The 20,319-nt window shown below is 42.2% G+C and overlaps 1 protein-coding gene across 1 annotated transcript in view; it reads left to right on the top strand.

Moving 5' to 3' along the window:
* Positions 1 to 20,319, top strand: part of caskin1 (CASK interacting protein 1) — an 89,043-nt gene that overhangs the window by 26,364 nt on the left and 42,360 nt on the right. The gene's annotated exons all lie outside the window — the stretch shown is intronic.

The following is a 20,319-nucleotide window of genomic DNA, read 5'->3' as shown; positions in this document are numbered from 1 at the left end:
TCTTCAATACAGCATGACATTCATTTAGTAAAAGATGATCCATTTAGAGTCAAATAGACCATAAAGCGGAGTATGCTTTAGGGCGGGCTTACTGTGATTGACAGGTCGCTGCCGCTACCAGAGACGTATACGGCGTCTCTACGTCACTCCTCTGCAATCGAAATATGGTAACCTCCGTTCACCGGTTGTAAAAAGTCAAAGATGGAAAAAGATGAAGCAGGACGAGTTCTACAAATTCCGAATACTGATCGGTTTGTGACATAAACAAATACTGAAAGCTTCTCGTCACATGGGAGCATTTGCATCTGACTTTATCTGGACCTTAAGGCTCACTCCTTGAAAATATTACTGAGATCAATTACACTCAACACTCCGTGTGCATCACATGTAGACTAAGAGGTTCATTGTTTTGAACTTGTGTGTCTTTGTCCGGGCGTAGCTGCAAGTGTTGTGCACTCCGCTCTGCCCAATGCAGGGAGAACCCGAAGGCAGCAGTTGACCCCTTGTTCATTCATTTTAAGAACACGTCTGTGGTAGTATTCATGCCCGTGTGATGTTAAACAGCACAGACAGTAAAGGGAAAAGAGGGAATCACATGTTTCATCCTCCAGTGGTGTCCCACTTTACATTCAAACACAGGCAAATTCAAAGAATTCCAGCAATTAGAGATACCAAAGTATGGGTCCAGGAGAAATTTTCACCTGAAGGTGATACCAGATAATATAGCAATGTTAATACGGTAGATGTAATACGGAAGACATGTTGCTTTGTATTTGACCTGTCTCTCTCCTATAGAACTTACTTGGTGAGTTTAATTTAGTATTATTTCATATAGATGTGCTGAATTGTACTGAACAACTTCACCTCCAGATACTCACTAGCTAAACTAATATTCTTTCACTAAAACAACAATTTCGATTTTAAATGGATATTCCACTGTGTGATGCCTAACAGCCATTCCGTATCAGCCCCACTTAACCTCGTTAAACTCCTATTTGGGTATTTGCAAAAGACAAATACAACTATTTTTAGCCATGCTAGCTCTTGGGGCGGCAGTGTCGGTCGGGCCGCCACTTTGGTCCAGACTGAAATATCTAATATATCCTATTCATCATTGGCTGGATTTACATACAATTTGGTAAAAACATTCATGTCCCCCTCTGGATGAATTACAATGACTTTGGTGATCCCCTAACTTTTCTTTTAGTGCCATCATCTGCTGTGCCTAAGTGCCGCCTCCCGGGGCCGCTAGCGTGGCTGTAGAATCGTAGTCTTGTTTAATCCTGTTTACAATGACACTAACAGTTGGATACAATATAATAGACTATTTCCAAACAAGCATTGCCAGCAGTGCTTTCTGTTAGCCTTGAATTTATCCCATTTGCTGATACATCAGCTCTTAAAAGGCAGTGTTTCTGTTTTCAATTACCTCCAAATGCCTTTTGTGAATTTTGCCTGTAATGGCTTTTACCCGAGAAGCAGATTGAGTGTTGCTAAAGGTCAGTCATTAAACTCCATTAGCACTGTTGATGACAATAACTGTGTTGCACAGCTGTCTCAAAGGCCTCTGCCCATTGCAAATGGACCTTTTTTTGCTAGGGCTGGGTATTGGTACTCTATACCTTTTAAAGGTGTCGATACCTTTTAACCCTCTGAAGCCAAAAACCCGCCGGCGGGATTGAAAAGCATGTTTTCTTTAAACAATCACCAAAACTACACTGTCTATCAGAACCACAAGCTGTAGAAAAAAGTAATTTTTCTCAGATTTTCATCTTTCTGACAGTCCTTGAACACATCATCTGGGACGAACGCTTGCGTCAGAAAAAGCAGCCAAAACAAAGCTTAAAATTGTAACGTTTCATCAAAACCATTTTATTCTACATGTCTCAAATAGAACGATCACCTCAAATAAAACATTCAATTCTGCACTCCTCAATACAAGTAGGAAGCCATGTCACGTGACAGGAATTCCGTGAAACTTCGACTGAACTGCAGGTTGCTGAATACCGAGCAGAGAGGAGAGGAGAGGCTGTAGGTATAGGTTGTAGAAATATTTTAATATGTATAACAAGTAGAGCCTTTCCCAACATTGGTAACACTGGTGGGCAAAAATGTTGGATGTATAGAATCCATTGTTTTCCAATTTCTTTAAAAGAAATTATGAAAGAATATTTTTTTTAGGATTTATGGCATTTTGAGTTCTCTCTACTTCTAGCCATGCATGATTGAGGAAAAAACGCCCCCTAACAATAGCAACAGTGCTGACAAAGCTAACATTTTAACCTGTTGGGCAACCGGAGGGTGGCCGTTCCTCTTTGCCACCGTGGGACGGTGTCAGTGTTGCCAACTTGGCGACTTTCTCGCTAAATCTGGCGACTTTCCAAACCCTCATGGCGACTTTTTTTGTCAAAAGCTACTAGCGACAAATCTAGCTACTTTTTCTGGTGTTGTTGGAGACTTTTCTGGTGTTTTGACTCTTACGTGAAAGCCCCTCGCGCAGCAGTGACTGCAAATGAATCGCGCAAAGCCGCCGCTGTTCCCGCGTCTCTCCTACAGCGCTCATTACAATTATGCAAATTAGGCGATGACGTCATTTAGCGACTTCTAACGACTTTTAGGACAGCCAATAGCTACTTTCCTTACTGACGAGTTGGCAACACTGGACGGTGTAATCAGCGCTAACCGCTGTGCAGTGCGGCGGCAATTAGCTAGCCAGTGGGACACGAACAAACCTTCCATTCACATGATCTGTATCGAATGAAGTACTCTTTTGGTGTCAGTATCACTTTAAGCGTACTGGATTTGGTACTGGCATCATTACATTTTAAACAATACCTAGCTGTACTATACAAGGTAAGAGAAAAATGTGGAAAACATGTCAAAAAGGAAGCTTCAAATATTGCTCGTCTGTTGTTACATGGAGATTAAGAAACTGACCCTTCACCTAATTTTGCCCCAGGACCCCGATGAGATATTTGACTGTAAGATACAGACCAGTGTCCACAATATATCAGGCGTCTGAGAACAGGAGTGCTGTCTTTGCAGAAAGTCTTCCTTTCTCATCCATATGAATGAATTACTGAGTAATGCAGCATCAGCAATCCTGTTCTGGGCGGTTTAGAACACACTGGCCCAGATTTACCGTCAATTATGCGACTATCTCACACACAAAGTTAGGATTTTGGGTTAGAGACACCATGCCTTACTACCGTTACTAATACGGAAAATGTGGAGGCTGGCATAAATTTGGTTCTCATTTCAAACACTGTGTTTGTGATTACTATTCTGAGATAAATCGGGCCTGTTGAATTGAGGTTAATGGTAGTGTACATATAAGATTAGTGATTAAGTGGGACGTTTTAGGTTTTGTTAGATGTGAAAATTTGTTTGCGCACGATCACATCGGGAGGCTAAATATTGCCCTCGCATGATTAGAACCGCCTAATTGAAGATCAGAGAAAGAGAGAGAAAGAAAAATCATTCAACGAGGAGTTGGCAAGAAGAAAGGAGAGTCAAGAAGGACAACTTCAGAGACAACCTGAACTGTGTTTGAATGATAATGAGACAAAATAATAAAGACAACAAGAGAGTGGTGGAGGGTCAGGGTAGGAGCAATGGAGAGGAAGCAGAAAGCAGTGAAAACAGTCAGAGAGACGGGCAGAGAGGGGTCTTTTTACAGCAGACACATGGCCTCTATTGATCACCGATCCATGTGACCGTCCCCAGGGTGTGTCTCGGTCCTCTGGAAGTCCCTCTTTGCCCGCGAGTGTGCTCGCCTGTCTGCGTGGGTGCCGTCACGCCGTCTTGCGTGTCTCAGCGTGTCTCAGCGTGTTAAGTGTACGGGGATTGGAAGTGGCGTCCGTGTCCGAACTTGGACGTCAGTGTATTGAGCATCGCTCCGGGCAAACAAGCTCAGATGTAAAATGACAATTGGACTGAAATGTTGCGGACGAGGGGCAGACAATCCAGAATCAAGCACATGTTTTTGTCTTCCAGTCCCAGATGGAAACTCTTCTTGATGCTTTAACACAGCACAGGTTTTGGGGCTTTTACTCCAGCCACTTCTACAAGTGTGTGCATTCAGACACTTTGATGAAAAGTGTCCACCAAATCATATATATTGCATTATCATCAACATTGTCTTTTGGTCTTCTTCATACTAACCAGTTCTGCCTGTGTAACAAAGGGAGACACCTTCAATTGCTATTGTGTAGGGTGAGCATAAGCTTGGGTAGTATTGCTAGACGGCCGTGATATAATTCTAATAAGTAGGAGGAGGCTGGAGTGTTTCTGTTTATTCGCAACCAATGTAGCAACATTTTAGTGGTAGGAAACTAGCAACCGACGTACCCGACTGAACTCGGAACTCAATGCCATAGCATCAATTTCCGCTACCCCGGACAAACTCGCCTCTAACTGTCTTTACATCGACTTTGCATGCACCTCCTCTAAAATGAGTTGTTTGAACACACAGTAAATTAAAGCGAAAGGAAGTTACCACATTTGGAATGCGGAGGAGTAACGTAGTGATGCCATAAACGGCTCTAGTAGCAGCAGCGACCTGTCAATCACAGTAAGCCCGCCCTAAAGCATCCCCTGCTTTATGGTCTATTTGACTCTAAATGGACCATAATTTACTAAATGAACATCATGCTGTATTGAAGAAGACTTGAAACTAGAGATTGAGACATAAACTCATGTTCACAATGTTTGCTGAGGTAATAAATCAAGTGAGAAGTAGAGTCATTTTCTCATAGACTTCTATACAATTAGAGATCATGTCAGTTAATCAAAAAACATTGTTCCAGGCCAAGATATATTAACAACTATTGCTAAATAAATTGACTTTGGATGTTAATACAGGACGATTCTTCTACAATTTGTAGAACACCCTAACCTTAACTTTTCCTCTACATTGAAATGTATTGAGCACACTGAGGCTCACAGAGGTAGACACCATCACAAACCAGACCAACCATCTAACGTCATCCTCGAGAGGGGGGGGGGGCGTATACATCAGACAAAGCAGTGACGTCATTACATGCAATAAATAAATAACACTAACAAGAAGCAGAGCAGAACAGATGCTTGTTATCAGGAATGTGTATGGCATTCAAACACACATGTGTTGTGTGTGTGTGTGGCTCTGACAAACGTGTTAGCCATCAGGGAGATAACCTTGATAGCGGATGAGGAAGCTGTTGCTAGGTAACTATAGAGCGCCAGTGCACCGCTGACTGGCAGTGGCAATGCTCCCAGTGCAAGGTCTTATGAGCAATGATAATCAATACATAAAACACATTTTTAATCTCTTTTTTTAATATAGTTTTGGTGGCTGCTGGGTCCTGCTTGAAGAGACTGTCCTTCAATCATCTGCTGTTGACCAAACTCCACTTCAACCTGTTCTGTGGAAGCGTTTGACACAAATTCTGTTGATGAAGCAGTATAATATCAGCCATGAACAGATGGAGCCTTAAGGGCTTTAGATGTGCTTGATGCTCAGCTCTACTAATAGAAATCATGATGAAAGAAACAGGGCTCTGGTTTCCTTGTCAGTGTGTGAGGCGTCTGTGACACGGAGACATCTCATCACACTGATTATTCCAGTAACAGTGACGGTAACACAGTTGTTTACAGGACGGCTGTTTCTAGCAGAAGGACTTGTTATTGTCCAGATCAAAGGCACACTTTTATGAAAAAGTCTGTTCACATAATTAACCCATCGCTAAGTCCTGTCTCGCGGACGCAGACCGGCCAATCAGAGCGCAGCATCGGCCAGCTTCGACTCTCATGTGATCGTTTCAGATTTTCTTTATTGTCACGGTGGGTTTGTGGATTTGGAGCGAGTCATGGTTAACACTGCGTAATATGAGATATATGTTTCGAAAACGTTACGTTTCTACGTAAAAGCGCGGAGCTAACATTAGCAGAGTACGTTAGCGCATCATTAACTAGCATTAGCACTTCTAACCTACGCTAGTTACTGAAGGTATACTGAATGTACACACATACTACTTAAGCTTTTAAATGATTGTTACATGAATAAAGACCTACCAGCTTTACAGGAACATTGTTGTTCTTATATCCAAAGAACAACAATGTCCCCCCCCCCCCAGCTGTTTGACCTCTCAGCTCTGCGCTGTGTTCAGCTCTGCTTATCTCCGTTGCGCCGCTTCGTCCTGTGTCTCGGAGATAGAGACCCGAGGAGCTCCCCACCCTGATCGCAGGTGGTCAAGTTTCAATGGGGCCGTCCTTTCAGAAAAACAATGTTGGTTAGATAACTAGAGTTGTTTCAGCGGGAGTTCAATCGAGGACCACTCTTGTATCCATGGAGACAGCCTCCCATGGTAAGCGGAGTGTGTGTGAGAGTGTGTGGTCAAGGCAGGGGTTACAGTTTCACTGTGTGTATAAATAGCAGGTTATAATGGAAATAAACCCATTGTCCTGGTAAAAGCCTACAGTGCACTATACATTACTTCTCCTACCACATGCTCCACCGGCTAACATTGGAGAACTAAAAAACAGGTAATACAAACGAATGTTTGAATAAAATACAATGAAATACTGTGTTCTATGTACACTAAGTATCACTTGATACGTATTGTGCTAAAAGACTAGCTAAAGATACCTGCCCCAGGCAAACAGTTTTCTCCACTATTTGCAGAAGCGTAGCCCCCCCCCCCCCCGTTTAATCACATGGTTTGTATACTCTTGTGTGAATTAAATACTTGAAAACAGGAAAACTACTGAATGTTTTATCATTTGATTAAGAACTTTAGTGAACATTTTTTTAAGAAATGAGTTTCTTTAAACTCAATCCTGTTTTGCTGCTTAACTCGACAGTTCCTATTTTTAAACATGTTTTAATTTTACCTGAGGAAAGGCTTCCAGGGTGGAGATTAACTGATGCTTTTGGCAAAGTAACGCTATCTTGTTATCTCCCCCTGTACACATCTCTTCAACATGCGGAGAAATCCAAAGTTTAACAGACGTGCTGTGCCTCATTACAGCAGCTAGACTACAGTTAGACAATCATTGGTCAGGCGAGGGTTTAGCGAACAGTCGATTAGCAATCATAGATTAAAAGCCCCGCCCCTTTAAGTCTCTCTTTCACTTTCAGTTTTGTACAGTTAGGTTTATTGACATATAGCATGTAGCTAACGGATGTAGAAATAAGATCTCTGATGACTGTGAAAGTACACTGATGAATGGCAAAAGAAAGAAAAGATGCCAATGAAAACCTTCAAGCTGTCAGCGTGAATTAACCATATGTTGGTGCAAATTCATAACATTGTTAAACAGCACAGCGATAATACAGTCTATTACAGCCTGCTCATATCGATCGGTTTGTCCCATAATCACTTCCTGTATCAGCGCTTCCTGTCCCACCTTCCGTTTTTACTTTCCCCCTTTATCAATCTCTGGCCTCTTCTGTCACATGGACATGTATCCGTTTGGAAAGTCTCTCCTCTCTAATTCAATCACCCAACTTCCTGTTTACCTGGCAGCTCGTGTGTGTGTGTGTGTGTGTGTGTGTGTGTGCAGCTGAGCAAATATGGATCGGAACTAATCATCACTCGTCATCCTGTCCTGTGCACTTTGCCAACCGTTGTGCACACAAACAGAAACACACTCGTGCACAGAACTATCATTCGTACTGAGCCTGCAAGCTGTTGCGCCAGACACGTGTGAGTTCAAACCCACCGTAGCTTTGTTTGAACTAAGTTCTGCTATAACTTAACAGCAACGGACTACACCGCACACGTTTAGTGACTAGGTTAAGGTGTAACTGGAAATGTACACGCCCCCGAAGCATGTGTAAATCGAGATTAAGCCAGAGTTTAATGCTAAAGTCTTCAACATCTACACTGTTTAGGTTTTCACGTCTGCAGAATAGTTTCACCAAAAAGACAGAGTCCACAGCCATGCTAGCGGCTTTTTATGAGGCTGTACTTTAGCACTAGAGTGCCTTAAGCTTAATGCTAATATCCGCATGCTAAATTGCCCACATTGAAAACGCTAACCTGCTGCTATTTTGAGCCGTCCTCACTCCCAATTTGTCAAATACCACAGCTGGGTCAGTACTGCTAGGCACCAGGCTTTCAACTAACTACAAAGATGGACTTTCACCCAGGAGGCAGCTGTTCGTGTCCTGTGTGACAACAATTCAACATTGACTTCTTTTACCTTTTTATTTACCTACATCCTGTATGTACTTAACACCTAGTACTTTTGTTGCCTAAGTAAACCTAAAATCTAACTAAACCTATGTTTGAAGTTTATTTTGAAAAGAGAGTTAATACATGTAATGAGCGGAAGCTGTACATTTCCTGTGAATACAAGAGTTTCCTTTGAAAAGAACGAGCGAGTCCAAAACTGAGGCTAGAGGGGTAGCTATAGCGTCATAGTGCCAAGAGTTGGGCCAATGACCAAGCGTCTGCATTTGACGATCTGGGGGTGAGAATTTGTTGGATATTTGAATATAATGTTTACAACGTGTTGCCATGCTGACATCTGGTGATAATCACTCAACACCACACACAGCTGAGGTTGTTTGGAATGCCGTAGGTTTTGCAGGTACAGCATTTGGTTCTAAACCTCGGTAGGATTCGACCTCTGGGGACCAGGAACATCTGTGCAAAATGTCCATGTTAATCTATCCAACAGTTGTTGAGCTATTTCTGAACCAAAGTGGACCGACTGCCTGCCGACCCACATTACCCTCCCTGGAGCCCTGCCACAAGCGAGGTTTAAAAAAAAAAACATCATAATCGATCGATACATTTTCGTTGAATTATTAATGCAGTAACGGACAATGATGTGTTGTGTCATATAGACTTTTAGCTCACATGTGATAGCGTTCAGTCTTCTTTTTTTTAAAGAAACAATCCTACAGAATGCTGGGCTGTTGGATGTTTGCTGATTGGAACCAAGACTTTATTCATATTTAGATTTTTATTCTTGTATGATTTCATGACAATGATGATTTTAATTATTAAATTTTTCCTGGTAAAATATATCGGCATACAAATTTTCCGTCAATTACAAGTCTTTCACCCAGGAGGCCGCTGTTAGTGTCCTGTGTGAAAACAAGTCTACACTGACTTTGTTTTAAACTTTTAATTGCGTGACTTATGTACTTAACGCCTAACCATGTACTTTTGTTGCTTAAGTAAACCTGAAATCTAACTAAACCTACCTTGTAAGTTTATTTTGAAGCCAAAAGCTAGCTAGCTTGCAAGTAGGAATGACATCAGCAGGAACAAAGGATTTCATTGGTCTAACATATTTTTCCGCTGAAACCCAGGTCCGTCCGAATATTCTTTCCCTGAGCACAGATGTTCTGCTGCGCTGGATGTGCAAGCATTCATAAGAAAAACACGATTTGTTTTCTCTTTCAATATATTTTTCCGTGCACGTATATCTGTGCTTGGTGTGCAACAGCTTTAAAAGGGCAGCGAAGATAGCAGAGGAGAGAAAGAGGTGAGAGGTCGGAAGGGAGGACGCGAGGATGGAGGAGAGGATGAGGAAAGAGAGAAGAGAAGGCCGATGTTCAAGGGGAAACGAGTAATAGATCAGGTAATAGAATAAGAAAGTCGGGGCAGGTCTGTTTGTTTCATGTGGGAGTCAGTTTATCACACACACGCTCCTCTTCTCTCCTCTGTCGGAGGCTTCAGGAACAGATGCGTCAGTATCACACCTATGTGCTTGAGGGTGATGCGTGTGTGTGTGTGTGTGTGTGTCTTTGGAGAGTTAGCACAGATATGACGTGTGTATTTATAGTAAATTAATTCAGCTGGCTGCACCTCTGACATCCTCTGGAACACTCTGAACTGTGTGTGTGTGTGTGTGTGTGTGTGTGTGTGTGTGTGTGTGTGTGTGTGTGTGTGTGTGTGTGTGTGTGCACATGTTTGCGACGTCGTTACAGCGTTGTGCGCACGCCTTGGTTGCATCTCATGACGTCATCCGGTCTGACAGCGTGCAATTGTTGGCTGCTGCTCTCCCATAATGCAGCTGTCAATCAATGAAAGTATCCCCACGGCGGCACTCCGAGTGACAGAGATGGTCCCGGGGTGAATTAGGTAGCGAGAGAAAGAGAGAGATTATATAGTATGGACATCAGTTCTAATCTATTTTAGTCTGATCGAGTTCTAATGTCTGGTTTATTCAATCGTTAAGAAACGACTGCACCTAAGCTCCTCGTCCAATGTCTGTTTCAGTGATTTACGTCAGTGAATGATCTTTGTCCTCCAGAAATGCCACAGCTCATTTGAATTGTGTTACGTAAATTATTTTGTACGTGTAATGGGTTGTTTTAATTATTAGTTTACAGCCAAACTTCATATATTGTAAAAAAATGTGGGGCTGCAACTCATTTTCATTATCCATACTGTCTTTATGAAATGGAAGTCATAATTTCCCAAGGGCCAAGGTGACGTATACAAATTTCCTTTTACTGTATGTCCCCGACATAATTTCAGCTCTACGATGTTTAAAATATTTACATCTGCATTCAAATGTTTTTGTTATTTTTCTTGCTCACATTAGTTAATAGTTTGTATGGTTATTCACACATCATCGGGGGCCTTTCATTACCTTTCATTAATGACATACAACTATTCCTCAAAGTGATGGAACCAAATTGTAACTATTGATGAAAAAAAAAAACTTAAATCAAAGACCACTTACTAGCTTTTATTCAGAGCTTTCAGCCACATCCTATTCTCGGAGGCTTCACTTGTACGTCTCTTCGCTGACCCCATTAGAATCACTCATTTGTGACATGAGCGCTGCTGTTTATCCGTGGCATTGTGGTGTTTTCCCGATCATGATTCTTAATGGCTCCCTTTTGGCTTTGCTTTGATTCACACAATTAGTGCGTTTACCGCCCCATATGGGTCGAGAGCGAGGAGAGAGAGCGAGAGAGGGAGTCTATACTTACAGTAATTAATGAGTTAACTGTGGTAGTGAACCGAAGCTATTTCGCTGCATCGAGCTCGGCTGATCTGGCGTCAGCTGAATGTCTGAGTAGAGGAGTCTCCACGAAGACGCATCACTCGGAGCCCGTCTCTCCCCGGAGGAGGCAGATACTGTTTTACTCGGTCTGGAAATAAGGATGCTACACTGTCACCTCTCTCATTACGGCAATGGGAATGTCTTTCCCTGTGTGCACGTGTGTGTGTGTGTGTGTGTGTGTGTGTGTGTGTGTGTGTGTGTGTGTGTGTGTGTGTGTGTGTGTGTGTGTGTGCAGGACACGTCTACATGTATAGGGAGAGCTGGAGGATGCTTGTTGCCTGGCAACCGCCTCTGTGCAACCCAGTGCTCCCCAGTTGTGCGTGCATGTGTAGGCAGGGAGTCGGTTCGGCCGCAGGCTGAGGTGTTGCAGCAACATCATGAAATCAGTATTTTCCCAGAGTTCTGCTGCGGCAGGCAACGAAATAGTGAAGTAATTTAGTTTGTGTGTGTGTGTGTGTGTGCGCGCAGGTACAGCACATAATACATAACTATTTAGGTGGTTATGTTTTGACGATATCTGATAGTGGTGTTGCATATATAAATGGTGTACACAGCCATAGTGGACCCACTCACTTATGTTGTGGGATTAGATCCCTTTACAGGACTGTGTGGGCGTCGACAGACTGGGCTTTACGAGGGCGGGACAAATTACCCTATTAATCAATCTTATTGGTCCATAGGGTGTTGTGAATTCCCAGCAGAGCCCCACCCAGCTTCAATGAATGAAAACTGTTTGCTTTCTCTCTAGTTTTTTTGGGGAGAAAAAGATGGAGTTGAATTGTAAATGTCCACTTGGGGATTGAGGGGTGTCGGGTAGGCGCAGTCGCGTATAGGTTAGGGTCGGGACATATATTCTAATTTTACAACTGACCACTGTCAGCCCAACAACTGGCGACTAGTAGTTTCTGCTTGGGGATGTGTTCTTGTTTGAGCTACAAGTTTGCTACGTTCCACAAGCTCTCTTACCTTTTTCTTTTGTTAAATATGTCAACAAAATAAACTTACAAAATGTCAAGAGAGGAAATATTCGTGAACTGAAAAATACAACCATCTTTCTACTGTTCCAACAATCAGCAACTCTGTTTTGAACAAAAAAATAAACCTTTAAGTTAGATATGAAAATACAAAGTTTTTCGAACAAAAAAAAAGAACTGTCGATGAACTCAGCCAATCGTAGATAGCCGATATATTCGTCCAATCGGCCAACCCTAGTGGGGTTCCACTTTGTCAGGCCTTGAAAGCCCAGAACATAGTCAAATGTTATGCTGCGGGATTCAGATCAGGGCCATCTGAAGGTAGGTCCACCTTCCCCAGTCTAATAGGGAAGCCTTTGGCAGCATAGACTTAACTTTGACACGTAACTGGTCAAGGATTTGTAAAAAGTGGTGAGTTTCGTGGGACACCTGTGAAGTATATTCATTAAAAAACACTAACTTTAACACCACATAATAGGTAATTATTTAGTCCATCATGTTATATTGACCATATGAGTGTAAAAACAGTCCAGTTCAAAATATGTCATTTTTAAATTCTACATTATACCACCCATTCAATGCCTTTATGCTGAGCAGCATGACCCGTTTCCATCTGAGCACCGGTTACTTGGATGGCCTGTTTTAATGCGGCGTAAAACCACCATGTTCGCTCATTGGTTGGCCTCATGTTCAACGAGTCATACGAGCGCGTCATGGAATGATAAAGGAGGAGTAGATATGTGAACATTATGTCTCGCTTATGCTCAGTAATATATGTGCCTTTCAATGCGTACAGCTCCTAATTGTGAAGGATCACAAATGTGTTTAAGCGTCCGTGTGTGTGTGTGTGTGTGTGTGTGTGTGTGAGCTGTGAGCAGATGGCGCGTGCGTGCTACCTGCTCACGAAGCAGAGTACAGGAAGTGTTGATGAGGAAAGAGGAAGCAGGGAGGGTCAACTAGGATCAAACAGCTCCTGCAGTTACCACGCCGACACACACACACACACAGTTCATCTGTCCGATAGTATATGCAGATAAATTATTAACGCTGATTATTTATACTGAGACATCAGAGTTATGTGCGTTCACAAATCACGGTAATGCTTGCGTATTTGGTTTGGCTTGTCACCGTGTGTGTACACGTTCATGATACAGCACTTTGTGTGAACGTGTGTGTAGTCGATTTACTGAGAGCTTGTACATCTGGCAGGCAGTGGACGATGTTGGCCGAGCTCCCGCTCTCACCCACTCTGCCCTTATATGATATCTGTTACAGAGCTTCTGTCCTTATTCGATGACGGGGGGAGGGGGGGGGGCTGTCCTTTTTTTCTGATGTCAGAAAATGAAGAGGGAGGGAGGTCACGAAGTCCAAAGCAAAACAATTATTCAACCCACACAGGGACGAAGGAGAGAGATGGCTTTCTATGTCTTAACCGGCTCTAAACCAGCAGATTGTGTGCATGTCTGCGTGTGTTGTCACGTGTGTGTGTGTGTGTGTGTGTATGGAGTTGCGAAGTGGGAGGGATTATTTTAGGTGCCCACGGCACAATCATCACCCCGTCATATAATCGGTTAAAAAGCTAGGCTACAGTTAGAACAGAATAACCAAACAACTACCAATCAAGTTAGGTCAATATCAAAGGATTTATTGCTAAATATGAAGATTGATGGGGTTTCCGCAAATATATGTAGGCTACACACACTCAAGCAATGCAACTGACTTAAGGTAAAGCGCGCAACACTAACATATTATCTATCACCTTTGAAGTTGTTATGGTGAATTTCTCAGCAAACAGTTGCCTACGTACACATTTTAGCAGATGCGGAGCAACATGATCATTCATTCGGAGTCGTGTTTGTGTCCACCTGATGAATGTGAGTCCAATATTCAAATGCACTTTACCTCTGTTTCACCCAGCGTATCCTCGTATATCGGTTCATACGATATCTTGTGAAAAGTTATTCCTGATTTTTTGGGCATTCCTACGAATGCTCAGAAACTCGTTACAAAATTACTTGGTTACGCTTAGGAAAAGATCGTGAACTACTTAGTTAGGTTTAGGCAACAAAACTACTTAGGTTTGAGAAAAGATGGGTTAAAAATAAGTACGTAAGTAGCATTACGTGATAAATAAGTCAACGTTGACTCCTTGAAAAATCAGCTTCAGTTGCTAAATGCTACTAGCTAACGTTTTGTTTCCACCTGTCGGTGCTGGAGAGTTAGCGTTCGGTGGGTTTTTAGAGCTTTTTCATCAACATCTGACCGCTGCTGCATAAAACACTGATGAGAGCGGTGAGAGACAACCAAAACAGGATAGCAGCTTTTCTTTTTTGAATTTTCCAAACGGCCACCGTCAGCCCAACACCCAGTGATTGCCAATATATTCGTGCAGGTGTGTGTACGCAGTTAAGAAACGTTAAACTGACACGAGAGTGTAGTTTTACAACATTGCTGATTTGATTCCGCTGGGAACCGTTCAAGAATAAAGAGTCAACCTTAATATTGCAGCATTAATGCATGAATACAGGCCCTGCTACCGTGCCTGCCAACGTAATTGCACTGTGAGTGCTACAATGGAGAAACAGAGAGGAAAACGATTATGTGTGAGAGAGAGAGTGAAAAGAAATACTATCACCTTTCTCATTTGCGGACCTGGAGGGAATTGATGGCAGAAGAAGAAAGGAGAAAATGAAGAAAGAGGGGGTGGAGAGGTGGAGGAAATAGTGAGAGGAGGGGGAATGGGGACAGATCAATCAGGGCCAAGACAACAGGCCTACTTTCAGCGAGCACTCCAGAGTCCAGCGCACTATTTTCCATCCTCACTGCCAGGGACAGAGAGTCAGAGAGGAAGGGAAAAGAAATACGGAGAGACAGCAGAAAGGCATGAGAGCTAAGGCTATAAGCTAACGTTTCCTTTCCATTTGTTTCCCTCTTTGAACTAAATGGATTCCATGTGATAGAACAATATAAACTCCCTTGTTTAAAAATTGTCTGTACAACAAACTCTGTCCTCCCCAGGATATATTATACAACAGCACAGCATATTAAGAAAAGCAGTGACACTGTTCTCTTTTCCTCTCCCATGAGGATAAAATCAGCCCATTTTTGCCAGGGGGTAAGAAAACAGAGAATCAGCAGACTGCAAATAATCCCCCTGTAAAAACCATGTAGTCTCTTTTACCTTGACTGCCTCCATCCCTTAATTGGAATATGTATATATATAACCTTTTCTAACATGCATACATAGACAATACAATTTAAAAATCACCATCTATGACCTTTACTGGGTCAACCGGGAGCAATCTTTACACCCATCAAGGCGGAGGGTGGTGTTAACTCACACGCTAATATGTAGCTTAAGTGAAACAGGAACTGTTCCAGAAGTGACACTTCAATTAGAAATCACATAGACATTTGTAGGAATGCAAATGACTAAACATCCAGCCAGGAACATGACCTTACTCAACAGTAGGTCATGTCGTTTGTTTAACTCGTCTAGACAAGGATGGCAATTTTTAGCCACGCTAGCAGCAGGGCGCTTGGCATGGCAATGGCAATGGTTGGTCTGTTGGTTGGTCATTCATAGTTATCCTTTAATTGTGCTACTGCCAATGTTCAACACTTTGGGCTAATTAAAAATACCTACGGCTACTTGCTAACATATAAGATAGTGAACGTGGTAAACATTGAACCTGCTTGATATCATCATACTATTGTTGTCATCAGCTGTAGCTTAAGGGCGTACAACATCACGATGGAAGTGATTCCCATTTTCACTTCCCACATAAACTGTTGCCACAATTTTGGGGATGACACCATTTGTTGCACAGATTAAATGCTAGATTTAATTATTTTTCCACCACTCAAGAATTGATAAAATAGTCAAAAATCCCTCCAAAGTACCACGTTAAGACGCCAAGACCTTGAGGAATAACAAATAAAAAGCCATGTTGTGATCTGGTAGGGCTTCCGTTCTGGAAACTGCTAACAAACACCCTTATTGTCAATATACCTAGGAAAGCCATACATCCTCTGAATGCCCCAGGTCTCTAGTTACTGGTTATGAGGCTGTGAGTATTGTATAGGTCACTGCAGGTCATTTTAATAACCTGGTCTCACTATTTGAAATGAAAACTATGGGGTCTAACATCATCACACGTCAATACAGTTGGGCTCATTCCCTCCTCAAGAGCTTTCCAGTCGTACCCAATGTATGCAATTCCAAGACTGTTAAGGACAAATGACGTTAGAAGAGTGTTGGTGGATAAGGTGGAAACCAATTTTTGATGAAAAGTAGGCTACACTCACTGCCTTGGCTGGTAAAGGCTGGATTTTAATATGCCGACGATTTAATGTTGTTTACATCGGAACAATTTCAACTTCCAAGTGCAAATGATGCTGTCGTAGACTCGTTTATCTTACAATATTGATCGATTTTTTTCTTTTTTTCAAAGACCAATAAAGAAATGCTAAAATAAGAGATTTCAGTGAGTTATAGGAGCTAGTGGAACAACTACAACAGCTAACGATATAAATGTGGTTTTCTCTAATGGACAAAGATGCTTTAAACATTCCTTACCCTTATTTAATATGAACATTATACTCTGGATATATTTGAATATATTTGCTCATTGTGTGTAATTACCTTAAATTTACGTTTCTCATATATTTCGTATGTTCATATCTATTAATATTCAACACATTTTTATAACCTATGTACGGCCTATTTCAACATACTACCAGTTGCTGTTATTCTATTGAATCCTGATGCAACATTTCATCATTTTGCAGTATTTGATGTATATATTTTCTGCTGCGCAGTCTTAACCCACTTGTTTATATTACATTTTTCTTTCTTTTGCTTTATCTTATTACACCAAAGGCAGTGTGCCAATACCCCGACTGAAGAAAGCTCTCCAAAACCCCCAAGGGTTCAACAATTTTAATTGACTTTATAAAGACAGATTTTTATTTCTCAGTTTTGGAGCGATTACTCGCCTCCAGCATTTTCGCAGAAGCTTTTGCTTCCGTGGGAAAGTTTATTTTTGAGATTTCCTAAAAAGAGTTCAAAGCCAAAATGAATATCGAAATGTGTGGTTGTTGGCTGGTGAAGATTTCCATATTGTGCTGCATTTTGTTATGTTTCACTTTGCACTGCGGATATCGTCCTCGCTGCAGGCAGGCCTAGGCTGGTGGGAGACTGGGAACACATATGGGTGCTGTCAGATGCTTTGACAGGCGACTCCGACAGGCCTGCAGTCAGTGCATTGTCCAACATTACAGAAGCCATCAATGCAGCAGTGCTTTTTGAATGTGCGTGTGTTATTCTTCTACGCATTTGTGGCACTTTCTGTTAGGATATGAATGTATTTAAGAGTTCCCACAGTATCTGTGTGTGTGTGTGTGTGTGTGTGTGGAGTGCTGGAGTGTGTATTTTTCAGCTGTGTGGCTTCATCATAACCATGGTTTCGCTGTTTGTTATGACTGTCTACTGCTATGTTGCTGTCCAGCATCTCCGAGCAACGCACATACACACACACACAGAGGCATGGACACACTGATGCAATAGCAAAAACTTTGACAGGAGGTATTTATCACTCAGTTTGCCTTTTAAACCAGGAGCGTGTGTGTGTGTTTTGTGTGTGTGTGTGTGTTTGTGTGGACGTGGACGTGTCAAAAACTACAGGACTTTCACCCAGCACACCATTGTTAGTGTCCCGTACAACCCAAATTCAATATGGACTTATTTCAAGTTAAGTACGCAAGTTAAGTACGTTATGTAAAGTTACGTAACTTAGCTTACTTAACTACGGAACAAACATACTTATTTTAACCCCAACCACAATATTTTACTAAACTCAGTGAAGTCGTTTTCTTGCCCAAATCTAACCTAAGTTGTTTCCTGTGAACAAGGAAGTTTATTTTGAAAAGACAGTGGAAATTGATACATGCCGAACTAATTTTTTTATTTAACGTAATTTAACCAGGCCGTCCCTTAAGATTAAAATCTCTTTTACAAGGGAAACGTCCCGTCCATGTCTCCTACATGAATCATTAACTGGTGAGGATGCTGACTTTTTTTTGTCGGGGACATGCAGCTTTAGCATCAGCCTTTTAGCACGATATCATGTCGGTAGCCATCAAATTAATATTTTAGAACCTTTTTACATGATTCTCATTTTAAAGTGAGTCAGCTGTAAACATTTAAAAAGTTAGCGGGAAACAGCGTTTCCGACCAACTCCATGAGCTAATGTTAGCTTAATTAACTGGCTAGCTACAGCTGACACATCTCTTAGCAACAGTGTTTGTCTACCTCTGGCTGAAATAAAGGACCCATTGTTTCAAAAAATGACTGAGAATTTTGATGGTAAATTGGCCACAGTCTCACTGTTAACTGCATATGTGTCGCGTGAGGCCAGAGAGCTTGACAGGTGTAGCAACCGTTAGCTGAGCGAACGGTCAAGTCATCAAATTCTTTTAACATTTGCTTGAAAGTTGGCATTTTGGGAGATGTAGGAACTCACTGAATGACACAGACGAGGCTTAAGGCAAAGTGCATCCGTTAAAGAAAAGTAAAGAGAAAAAATTATTATGAGGTGGATACCAGACGCACTAAGTGGAAAGTTTTCCCCACAAAGGTCAGTCTCGATGACACCTTTAAAATTTAACGATGGGATTTCCGTCGTGTATGTCTATTTTCCATGTGACGGGGGGGGGGGGGGGGGGGGGCCAGGTTTGATGGTCTGATGATGTTATGGAGTCAAAAGGTCACAGTCAGAGGCTGCTGGACAGATGTGGACTACTGTGAACACAGGCAAATGTGTTTTTGTTCTTTTTGGGGAAGAGGCCAGTCATTGTACGGAGCTTATCAACAAAACATAACTTTTTTTAATTTTACATGTTCCATCCTCGTCTCTCTTTCCTCTCTCTTGAAATGTTTCGCGTTATCGTTTCTCTGACTGAACTTTTCTTCATGTTGACCGCAACTTCGCCACGCCTTTGTGTTAATGCATGTGAGTGGATATCAGCTTCCATGGTGTTACACCCCTCTCACAACAGGTACATAGTGCCTTTAAAAGCTCTTTCTCCATGTGTGTGTTCTCCATGTGTGTGTATGTGAGAGAGAGAGAGAGAGAGAGAGAGAGAGAGAGAGAGAGAGAGAGAGAGAGAGAGAGAGAGTTTGTGTGCGTGAGTTAGTGAATCCCTGCATTTAGCGGCCAGAAATAGCTTGTTAGGAAATCAATGTTCCTCTCCCAGTGGGAGCTCTCTCCTCTACAATGAAGGGACTGTCCTGTTTCCTGCACCCTGGAGAGTGTGTGTGTGTGTGTGTGTGTGTGTGTGTGTGTGTGGAAAGGGTGAAAGAGAGAAAGCAGAAAGAGAGAGACATCTTGGCTGCATGTCAGCTGACATTGGACATAAAAACAAGGGGCAGAAAATGAACAAAATAATGTGGGTGAAAAGAGGGTTGTGCTCTGACTCCCTCTACCTGTAGATAAGTTACTTCAGAATGACGTGTAGGTGCTAATAGGCATCAGTCTTTTGTCTGATGAGCAGCGTCGGATCATGAGAGAGGTCATCGACCCTCAGCTTTTGGCAGCGAGCCAGTCACCAGGCCTCCTGAGCTGTGATGGGAACAGTGAGTGAATCGGTGACGTCATCACTGTGAATAGAGATGTTCTGATACCTTTTTTTTCCTTCCTGATACCGGTACTTGAACATGTGTTTCAACCGATAATGAGCACCGATCTGATACCCTGCGTTAAAAAAAAAAGATTCAATAATATATATCTATATATTGCTGTGAAAATGCCTCCTTCAAAGAACTGTATTAATTTAAATTTCTGAGCAAAAACTGCATTTTACAAGATTGTAATGCTATGATTGACCTTCTCCCAAGTAGAGCTTCAATGCATCATAATATAGCTCAATGCAACCTCCTTTACAGCTGTTAGCTCCGCTATTTAGCCAAGCAGGACTGTGCTGCCCACCGGCTGCTAACAGCTAAAAGCTAGCAGCTAACGTTAACTAGCTCTGACAAGGACTTGTTGTTCACAATGTAGCATTATCAGGGAAAAAATATGGTGCACGAGAGTGTTTGACCACAGGTGCAAACTTATCCTTCCCCCCTGAGCCATGTCAAGTCACCTCCACATTAAAGCAGCGGGCTCGACAATATTTTGGGAAACACAAGTATTGGCTTTCTTGCTGAGAGTCAGATGAGAAGATTGATACCACTCTCATGTGACTACAGTTAATTATGAAGCTACAGCCAGCAGCGGGTTAGCCTAGCTCAGCACAAGTAGCTGTTGATGTGGTATGTATTGTGTT

Source organism: Anarhichas minor, unplaced genomic scaffold (genome assembly GCF_050575085.1).
Source record: "Anarhichas minor isolate MPS153535 unplaced genomic scaffold, ASM5057508v1 ptg000007l, whole genome shotgun sequence".
Taxonomy (NCBI): Eukaryota; Metazoa; Chordata; class Actinopteri; order Perciformes; family Anarhichadidae; genus Anarhichas; species Anarhichas minor.
This window is presented reverse-complemented; position numbering and strand designations above follow the sequence as displayed.